Genomic DNA, 11,534 nt, shown 5'->3' on the forward strand with positions numbered 1-11,534 from the left:
AAGGTGAGAAAAGTTCTGGACATGGACAGTGGTAATTTCTGTACGTAATGTGAACATATTTGATGTCACAGAATTGTATACTTAAAAATAGTTAAAAGGGGGAGTGCCTGGGTGGCTCAGTCAGTTGAGCATCCAACTCTTGATTTCAGCTGAGGTCATAATCCCAGGGTCCTGGGATGAAGCCCACATCAGGCTCTGCACTGAATGTGGAGCCTGCTTAGGATTCTCTTTCTCTTTCTCTCTGTCTTCCCCACCCCCCCCCCCCCACACCCCCTTGCCCCTTCCCCTGCTTGCTCTCTCTCTCTCTCAAATAAATAAATAAATAAATAAATAAATATTTAAAAATAGTTAAAAAGTAAATTTCATGTTACGTATATTTTACTGTAAAGCATTGAGGATGATAAAAATGTTCTGTTCCATTTGGAGTGATGGTTACATGGGTGAATACAAATGTCCAAGTTTGTTTCAGTGAACACTTAATTTGGTGCATTGTAAGTAAATTATCTTTCCCTTTTCCCTTTTTCTCCTTACTTTTCCTCTCCTGCTTCCTGATCTGTGGGCCCTTTATCCTGCTAATACATTAACTTGATGTTAAGTGTTTAAAGAGGAGAGTCTAGGATTAATTCAACTATGTAATATCCACACTGCTTAGTATAGTGCTTGGCATATAGTGGTTAACAAAACCTTCTTTTTAAAAATTTTAAGGGACACCTGGGTGGTTTAGTTGGTTAAACTCTTGATTTCGGCTCAGGTCATGACCTGAGTTTGTAAGATCAAGGCCCAAGATGGGCTCTGCACTGACAGCATGGAGCCTGCTTGGGATTCTCACTCTCCCTCTCTCTCTGCTGCCCCCACTTTTGTGCTTCCTCTCTCTCTGTCTCTCTCTCTGTCTCTGTCTCTCTCTCTCTCTCTCTCTCTCTCTCTCAAAATAAACATTTAAAAAATATACAAAAATAAAACAAAAAAATAAAATAAACAAAATTGTTAATTCAGTAACTTATTTTTTAATGTAATGCTACTGTTTATTGTGAACATACTACATGCCAGACTTTAAGTTCTTACAAACTTGATACCATGTATGCCTCCCTAACATCACAGTGAAGTGGGTACAGAGTCCTCTTTGTTAAATAAGGAAATTGGGTCTTAGAGAAACTTAGTCATTTCCAACCATATAGACCCAATACACACCAGAGCTGGGGTTAGAAATGAACCTTTTTCACTGTAAAATCTGTGTTTATAAACCTTTTGATAGGGGTTATGCTTATGCTTTACTTTATATTTCACTAAGTGCCTCTGACTAGCCAATTATAAATGAGGTATATAATCAAGAACAACCTGTAAACCGGTCCTGCTGTACCTATCCAGGCAGGCAGACCTATGGGCTCCTGAGACATTCATGGATGTCACAGTGAGAACTTATCACAGAAACAGCTGTACTTCAAATGGCTGGGAAAATGGGTCCATAAATCCCTTCATTCTAAAATGCCTCATGCAATTTTAGATTACTCACATTGGCTTTTCTAGCCCCTAAAGTTTGCAGATATACTTCCAGAATGTGCTGGATATACTTCATGTCTTTTGTAATTGTGATAAAAAGGGAGGAGCAAGGCATACCTCCCTTGCAACGGATCAGAATTTCCTGCCAGTGCCTTTAAGAATATTGTTGAAATCGGTGAATACTGCAATTATAACAAGCAGGAGGAGACAGGACAAGTTAAATACCAACTATCTAGGGAGAGGTCATTATCTCAACTAGGATTCAAATGTCAGAATCTCTGGTTGTAATTTCAGCGACTTCCCGATTACCTCAAAATGGGTGAGAATATCTTCATTAGAAAAAGTAGATGTGTGTGTGTGTGTGTGTGTGTGTGTGCATATGTGTGCGGGTGGAGAAAGAGACAGATAGAGATAAAGGACAAATATTTACCTTTTTAACAAAACGGAGCAACTACTACATGTTAGGTATTGTACTGGACACTGGGGATACAAAAACCAAGAGTGCATATTAATGTTTTGAGCAAAAGACATGGAGAAAGCAGTAAAAACAACAAGGGGAAGAGGAATATTTTCAGATGGCACAGAAAGCACAACAAAATACAAAGGTGAATACCATTATTCCCTTCTCTTTCTTACACAGTGTCTGATAGAATATACCTCCACGTGAGCACAGCCACTCCCATAAAACACCTGATTGAATCCTCTTGTGTAAGAGAAGCTGGATCTGCCTTTTATCCATCGTGGGAAGTTCCAAACAGTGACCAGGAGACCTTATGCTGTGATAGCATCAATCACAACCCATCCCAGTCAAAGTGGACAAATAGCTCAAATGACAATCCATATCTGAGAAAGACTGAGATAAATGGTTTAACTGCACAGGAGCAAGTGTGACTTGGCCTAGACTTCACATGCTACGTGCACTGAGATGGTCTCCAAAATGGACATTTGGGTGGGTGGGCAAACGGTAAGCATTGCAAAGTCTGTGAACACCTAGGCTTCTAGGAGTAGGGTCAAGGGTAGACCTTGTCTCTCAGAGAAGAGGTCCTGGCAAGACAGGGCAGGACTTCAAATCACCCAGGGCCTATGGTAGGTACAACGCAGAGTAATAAGATATGGGCTAAAAACTCAGTAACAAGAAGGGAATCAACAGCTACAGAACAGGTGAGAAACCAGGTTCAGAAAGAGCTGGATCCTAGCAGCAAGTGAGAATCTAAGCCCTATGTAGCTCTTTGCCTTGATTTAGCATGGGCACTGGACACCTGTGTGTGTGGTCCTATGACCTGGACAGAGGGGATGGAGGCATTCACACACCAGATATTAAGCAGATGGGGCTGGTAATTCTTGATTCTTATCTACCACTTTCTTTCTCCTTCTTTTGTCTACCTCTGACTACTAGGTAATTCCACTTTAGGCTGTTTCTTTGTTTTGTTTTGTTTTCTTTTCTCACAACTACACACTATCCCTTCCTCTTTAGTTCTGTGTCTTCCTTCAACTCTTAGCTGACACCTTGGGAAAATTTCCCTCATGTTCTCTTCTTTCCATTTTTGTCTTTCATTTCCTATATGTATCTTCCTTTCTTCATCTATATTTATGAAAAAATCCAATCATCAGAGAAGTGGCAAATGTATACATGTACTTGAATTCAATAAGATGAAAGCTATACATCTTAAAATTGAATTTGGCACAACAGAAACAAGACAAACTCCAAAACTTTTGAAAGTATTCAGAAATATCTTTGAGAAAATGTTTCCATATTATCTTCCTCTCATTATGCCTACTTTTCTTCAGCATTGGCATTCGTGATAAATAGAAAATTGTCATATTCATTTTTTTCTCATTTTTGTGTAATTAGTTCTTCTAAAATAACATTGTTTTCTATTATTCTTCATTGCTAGTATATCTTATTTTGGATAATTATGAGTTAAATAATCTTCTGTGGGCTAGTCAGAAAACTTAGCAACCACTTAAAACATTCTTTGTTCCCATTATGCAGTGGAAACTTGGTTAATCGAGATGCCATAAATTTTCATATCCACTGAAAATGTTTAATATTCAAAACGAATTTTTAAACATTTTATTGATCAGCACTTTTATGGGAAGCCAGGTCAAGTCCTTCAGCATCTCTTTGATTTAAGCAAAATGTGCAATCTCCAGGGAAGAGGAGGCCAAAAGGGGTCACATGATTTCCTCCAGGGTATGAATCAGAGGCAAGGTGAGTACAAAGCTTGTGGTTCTCTGTTTTCACAGCTGAATGGTTTAAACTAAAATATAAGGATGGGGACAGGGAATTGTGAAATGACATGTATTTTAGGATTTAGAAAAATAACTTCTCTTCATTCTATACTTCCATATAAATCACTCATTTCCTCACGGTTTTCAAGAAATGCTCTGGCATTGGTGAACTCTTGTCAACAATTACCTGCTCACTTTGTCTTAGTTTGCAGGGTCCTTGGAGACACTGGCATACTGTGGGGTGTCATGCAACAGGACAGTACAACCCGTAGGACAGCTTCAAAGTGAAGACCACCAGTGATTGGCTTGATAGTACCCTGGACCCTCCTGTCAGCTGTCTCTTTGTGGACTGTTTGCATCTTGCATCAAGTCCTGCCCCAGACAACAGACTCACATGCAGGTGAGGGGAGGTGAGCAGCAGAAAGCAAAGACCACTAAGGTAGATCAACACACAGCCCTGAACTGAAACACAGATTTCCTGACCTTTTGTCAGGCTCAGGTCTGGGGCACAGAAAGGGTGCTTTTTTTTTTTCTTTTTTTTTTCCTGCTGGCAGCACATGGAAACTTTCTCTGTTCTCTATACCTGGGTGTGGGTTCCTCTAAAACTGAGAAGAAGAAAAAGGTCTTCCTGGAGCAAATACAGACACATAATAACCATGTGACCAAAAGCAAGTGATTTAACTCTTCTAAACCTCAGCTTCTGAGGCTGTATATAGGGATAATAATTATTCTGAAAATCACATGAAACAATAAATAATTGGCCTGGCCTCTGACACACACTTAATCATGGATAATAGAGTGTGTTTGTTTTAGGGGCGCCTGGCTCAGTCGGTTGAGCATCCGACTCCGGCTCAGGTCATGATCTCACAGTCTGTGGGTTCGAGCCCCGCGTCGGGCTCTGTGCTGACAGCTCAGAGTCTGGAGCCTGTTTCAGATTCTGTGTCTCCCTCTTTCTCTGACCCTCCCCTGTTCAATGCTCTCTCTCTGTCTCAAAAATAAATAAACTTTAAAAAAATTAAAAAAAATAAATAAATAAAATAAAAGCTCCCCTGACTTGCCAAATTTATTAAAGGGTCTGTGGTATTATCCTGCAGGGAGAGTGACATAAGGCTCAAACATGTCCCATCTCTAACCTTCTCTACCAAGGGAATGACACACGGATTGAGGCAGGGTAAGTGCTGAGCTGCAGAGATATTACAAATTCAATTTTCACATCTTAAAAAAGATACACCAGGGTACAAAGAACTGCAGGAAGGTGCCATTTACTGGGAGGTGGGAAGGGACTGATAATGCAGCCTCTCCCCCAGTGCCCACCCCAAGCCGGCATTCTCTCCAATTCAACTAGACCCACCATCAGAAACAGCAACTCCCTGCAGGGAAAATAATAAACAAATAAACAAATCTGAAATGAACTGGTGCTCTCTTGTCTGAATTTTAAAACATCAAAAAAGATTAATACTTGGTTCCTAACTTAATAGACAATGCAAATTTCCTCTGGCCCTAAAGATGTCTTGGTCCATAATTCCCTCTTATCTCAGGACTGTGAAGACTATTTCCCACTAATAAGTAATTTTCAAAGTCCTCCCTTGGGAAGGTCAAATAAGACCTATTTGGCTCCTCCTCTCACTACCAGACCCCATTAGATCTATAGCACATGCCTGCCAGTGCTGTTGTCTTCCCCAGCACCCTCAGAGCCCACCACAAAGTAAGCATGGTCAGCAGGCCAAGGGTACAGTCCCTTTTCAGAAGCTGGAAGGAAAGAACAGACTGAAACTGAACCTAAGAGCCAAATTTACCTAAAAGCAAAAAAAAAAAAAAAAAAAAAAAAAAAAAAAGAACAAAAAGGCTTATGACAAGAGGTGTTGAGTTTTCCACAGCAATCCAGAAAGCCAACGGAGCATATATCATGAACACTTTAAAACTTCCTTCCCCTGCTTTGACATTCAGAACCTGGTGTATGTGTTGGGAGAAGCACACAGATTCCAACCAATCAGTGACTTCAAAGAGAGTCAGGGAGCATCAGCAACCAGGCAGCCCTGTGACCCCCAAACCCCAGCCTGCTGACCCCTGCAGCCTTGCCCCAGTGCTGACACACCAACTTCCAGGTTAGAATCCCTGTCTGCTCCCTACTACCTCCTGCTCTGTGTATCTCCTCGCGACTCCAGCAAGGCAATTCTCAGCAGACACAGCCTCACTTCTAAATATATGAGTCTACTGCCCCTCAGAACATTCCTCTCAAGGTTAGAGTGGGAGAGAGCCAAAGCATAAGAGACTCTTAAAAACTGAGAACAAACTGAGGGTTGATGGGGGATGGGAGGGAGGGGAGGGTGGGTGATGGGTATTGAGGAGGGCACCTTTTGGGATGAGCACTGGGTGTTGTATGGAAACCAATTTAACAATAAATTTCATATATTGAAAAAAAAAATTTAATGTTTATTTATTTTTGAGACAGAGACAGAGCATGAATGGGGGAGGGTCATTCAAACCGTGAGATCATGACCTGAGCCAAAGTCAGAAGCTCAACCGACTGAGCCACCCAGGCGCCCCAACGATTTTTTTAGTTCAAACTCCACAGCGGGCTCTGTGCTGACAGCTCAGAGCCTGGAACCTGCTCCGGATTCTGTGTCTCCTTCTCTCTTTGCCCCTCCCCTCCTCAAAAATAAATAAACATTTTTTTTTCAACGTTTTTTATTTATTTTTGGGACAGAGAGAGACAGAGCATGAACGGGGGAGGGGCAGAGAGAGAGGGAGACACAGAATCGGAAACAGGCTCCAGGCTCTGAGCCATCAGCCCAGAGCCTGACGCGGGGCTCGAACTCCCAGACCGCGAGATCGTGACCTGGCTGAAGTCGGACGCTTAACCGACTGCGCCACCCAGGCGCCCCTAAACATTTTTTAAAAAGATAAAAAAAAAAAAAAGAAAAAGAACATTCCTCTCAATCCTACTGCCTTGTTCAGCATCTTGCCCTCAGGGATAGTTGGGCCTTTTGCATAGTTTCAGATCAGACTGAGAGCACTGGTGGATTCAGGTGCCCCTTCTGGCAAGGGACTTAAGCAGAATCCAAAATCCCCTGAGCCCTCCAAGATCTCTAACCAACTGCTGTTCCTGAGTGCCCCAGCGTCATCTTCTGAAAAGAACGGAACCATGTATATATGGGCACTTCATTGCTGTAGAGGTAATGATACATGATAATAGATTGAGTCCCATTAAAAAGGATTCAAGCATTCAAACAATACTTTTTTTTTAAGGTTTTTATTTTTGACAGAGAGACAGAGAGTGCTAGCAGGGGAGGGGCAGGGAGAGAGGGAGACACAGATTCTGAAGCAGGCTCCAGGCTCTGAGCTGTCAGCACAGAGCCTGATATGGGGCTTGAACTCACAAACCACGAGATCATGACCTGAGCTAAGTCGGAGTCTTAACTGACTCAGCCACCCCGGTGCCCCCAAACAATACTTATTTGTTAATCTTTTGTATCCATCATGATATCTGTACTTGGTACATAACACATGGCTCGTAACCTCCAGGAGCTCCCCGTCTAACTGTGCCCACACCTAAATGATAGGCCCATGGTGTATATCTGCTAGAACAGAGATACTTAGCAAATGGTATTGGAACTGAAGGTAGTTCTTGTCCTCAAGGGTAAAGCAGGATGCTGAGGGGAAGTGGGAAGAAACTAGCACATTTTAAATGTTTGTACATATGTGGGGGGAGAGGGTGGAAGGGGGAGAAGGCAGAGCACATGAAACTGTAAAAGACTGAGAGTATTATGGGTTGTTATTGAGGAGTCCCATGTAGCACCAGTGACAACCTGGGTGTATACATTGCTTTGTAGTTAGAATAATACCATATACTTCATCTCACCTGACGTCACACACTGAACAGACATTGCTTCTAGATATACACCGTTGGACCGAAGTGCTCAAAATCATGTAGCTATTGAGGGCAGAATAAGAATCAAACCCAGGTAGTCAGGCCCTTGAACTCAGTGCCTCTTTTAAAGCACTAACACAGCCCGGGAGTGGTGACGTACATGCATGCATGTGGGAGACACTTAAGTAGAGGTAGGGTCCCTGGAAAACCACTTGTTCAGATGCTCTGGGGGCAGGAAAGGAAAGAGAAGTGGTTCTTGACTCTGGTTTCCCACTAGAAATAATGGAGGAGATTTTTTAAATCTCACAAGTCCACTCCTAGCCTAATTCCAGAGACTTTGATTTCATTGGTCTGGAAGGCTGGCGGTAGAATTTTTTTAAAGCATCCCAGGAAACTCCAGTGTGCAGCTCAGGGCAGCATCACCATATGTGGGGTTCCTTACAGACCAGTACGTGCTTCAGTGTCCTTTTATGTCTTCATTTCCCCAGACCAATAGTGAAGACTCTGCACTTACCCATGACCTTATTCAGCTTGGGCAACTTAAATACTGCAATGTGCACAAGTCGTGCACCTATTTCCAACAATAGAGTGGCTGCTCTGAGTTTTCTAATTTTCACAAAGAGAAAAGCCACTAAGGGTGAGTGCAAAATAGAGAAAAACACCAAGGCAAACAACAGTGCATTGTCCTTGGGAGTTTGACTGCCCCAGTTGCTTGGGCAAAATCCTGCTGCTCAGATTATTCCTTGGCAGTAGTTAACCTTCAAATACTTGGTTCCAAATGGATTAGCTCAGAACACCAAATGAAAATGTAGGGACATTTTAGAAAAGAATTATGAAGCATAATCCCAGATCAGAAAGCCTGGATCAGCAAAAATGATAATCCTGCCATATAATACACACACATACATACATACATACATACATACAGTATGTTAGTGGAAGTTTTGCCATTAGTGCACCAGTTTGTTACAGCAGCAAGCCCTACCTCCATCCTACTTAAGCTCCTCACAATACTCCTGTATACAGATGATGTGGTTCGACTAAGTAACTAAAACAAATTTAGAGGAGATTGAGACCCAGGAAGAAAGCACATCTTGGTATCATCCATGTAACTGAAATGGCTTAATAGGACCCAACTGACCACACTGAGCATCCTGGACTCCTTTCCTGATGTGGGCACTGATTCAGATGTAGGACTTCTAGATACTTGTCATATCTAATCTAATGGAAAGGCACAGAACATTTTTAACCCAACAGCAGATAATTGTAATGAAATGATTCTGGCCAAGAGGGCCCATTTGTAATAATGAATTCAAATCAGATTCATAGAAGCTATAATTCAGCCATAGTGAATACCACCTTCATTTTCCATATCATCTCTCTTCCAAGAAGGCAAAATTACTCAATATTCAAATAATTATTTTTACTTTTCAAGCAGCCCTGTGAAGTAGTTATGAGGAAGATAATATTGCCTCACTTATAGAAAATGAGTTTTATCCACGTTCAAAACTTCAGCGTGATCTCTGGCACATCACTTCCTAATGTCCTTCAATACAATCAAAGATCTATCAAAACAAAACTGATATCTCCAAGGAAGGAAATCATCCTTCTCTGAGCCTTGCTATTTCTAATTGGAAAATTCAAACAGGGACCCAGTTTTCTCCACTCCTTTGCTTTTCTACTAGGTCTTTAGCCTCCTACGTGACTTCATTCAAGATTTATAAAGAGACTTAGGATATTTTGATCCAGGGCAGCCACATACGAAAAGACTTTGTCTGGCTGACAGGCCTGGGAATCATTCGATTTTTTTTTCAATAACTCTTGCACATTTGATGCATTCAGAACGCTAAATTTCCAAACCCTGCATTCCCAAGGGAACATCTTTAAGGAGACTGAAGTGTGACCATACTTACAATTTTTTAAGAGAAAAATACAACACAAAATAAAACATGATACATTTATCTGGAGTTGAGGCTAAGGACTTCCTGAGACTAGAAGCCAGGACTCCCCCTCTGAGTACTGACAAATAAATTTTCCATTGACGTGGGCACCCAGCTGCTAGCCAATAAAGCAGAAGTGCACACAAATCTGGAGAGGGATTGGGACCCCCAGAAAACTTCAGGAGATTTGTATGTTGTTTTAAGAAACATTCTGACAGGAGTGAAATCAAAACCTTAAAAAATCAGAAATTAATAAAAATTAAATGATGAAGACAAAAAAGGGAGAAGAGAACGCATTATAGGCAAAAGCATGTAATTTGGAGTCACCTGATAAAAATGAAGATTAAAGTAATAAGAGAGAAGAACACAAGAGGCAAAAGGAAGAGAATATAAAGAGATTACAATGTGGACAATGTGCTGAATCTCTCTATTTCAGAGCAAATTATACAGAGGAGGAGAGGCAAAATCAACACAAGCCGTATTTACTTTTTAAAAACTAAAGCATGCAATCAGGTAACAGATAACAGTTATACTCGCACATGTAAGGTTTTTTTCTTCCTCCACAAAGCACAAAAAGCAACTATTCAGCTTTTCCCGTTTTTATTCCCATTCCCATTACGGAGCCCAGCTGCTGAACATTTGAATTGAAGATCAGGAAACCAGGCCAGCAGCTAATAAAAAAAAAAAAAAAAAAAAAAAAGGTAGAGCAAAGCTGGCCCTCTGCTGGTGGAATAGTCCTACTGCATCCCAGAAAGCAGAAAGCTGGAGTTTTTTTTAAGTTTCTGCATTAACTTTCAGGGGCAGGAAAGGGACAGAAGATTTGGAAGATTCAGTAAGGAGGCCTTATTCGGTGCTATGCCTCTTTGCTCCCAATACTAGATTAGAAGATAAAGACAGGTGGGTGGCAGCATCGACATCCCCTCACATCTGCTAACATTTACCAACATTTCCATGGTTAATGCGTGTTGTAGCCCATGTATTATTCTTATCTTTGAGTCGACAGGTGTGTTGCAAATGTGCATCCCACAAGTTAATTCTTAGGGATTCGGCTCCTGAAACTTCTTGGGACACTGAATCAGACATTGCACTCTAGTCTGGGACAGGCTGAGGAGTGCCCACATGGCTTGAAGGGTTTCCCCTCCTGCTGTTAGGGAGGGGAGTCTTTCCCTAGCCTCCCTTTTTCTCTCTTCTTTCAGGGCCCCCAGGGCACCAGGAGACAGGACTGCAAAGCCTGTTCTCTTCCTCAAAAGAAGCTGCAGGTAAGAATCTCCCAAAGTGGCAAGAATCCAACCTTAACCTGGAGTTTAGGGAAGAATAGCCAGTGTCCCAAGAGGTCTCTTCTTTCTTTACCCAGGGAGCAGCTTGTCCAGATACAGAAAGAGTTCAACCAGGAAAGCCTAAGGAACAAGAAGGAAGCCCCATCCCCAGTTGTTCCTTGGAGAAGCCAGGCTTCTCAGCTGCAGAATCTGGGACAGCATGTTTTATTTTCACCATAACCATCAAAGTCATAGACAGGGCAAACACATTCAGCCTGTGTACACTGTGAGCCAGAGTTAAGCTGGGACGTCCCTGAATCTGTCTCCCAGGACCAGAACTGCCTCATTAAAGGGATAAAAGATGATATCTGCTGAGCTGGTGGAAAGTGGTGGTTGCATTTTTATTAAAGTCTCTGCTGCAGCGGGCCCAGTCCCCAAAGGTTCATATTCCAAGAATCTCCACCCCTCTGCCTGGAGCATGTAAGTGATTCTCTGTAACTCATTAAGGTAAAACAAAAAGCTTTCTATTGTGCTTTTCGCACAGGAGTGATGTCGTTGCATAAAAGCTACATGTTTCTGCTCCTTGGCCCGAGCCTGCAAAGATAAAACTGCCTTCATAATTTATAATAGGGGTCCCAGGAGCACCACACACGGTTGACATGGATGGATGCATCTTGAGCAGACTCATAAAGGGCCATGGCCCAGCACTGGCAATTCCAGAGCCTGACATTTTGGTAC

General features: G+C 42.0%; 1 protein-coding gene across 9 annotated transcripts in view; it reads right to left on the bottom strand.

Annotated features, from left to right (window-relative positions):
* The window catches only part of OPCML (opioid binding protein/cell adhesion molecule like), a 1,085,522-nt gene that overhangs the window by 492,506 nt on the left and 581,482 nt on the right, over window positions 1-11,534 (bottom strand). The window lies entirely within an intron of this gene.

The sequence above is a fragment of the Herpailurus yagouaroundi genome, unplaced genomic scaffold, assembly GCF_014898765.1.
Source record: "Herpailurus yagouaroundi ecotype Mexico unplaced genomic scaffold, PumYag 161, whole genome shotgun sequence".
Taxonomy (NCBI): domain Eukaryota; kingdom Metazoa; phylum Chordata; class Mammalia; order Carnivora; family Felidae; genus Herpailurus; species Herpailurus yagouaroundi.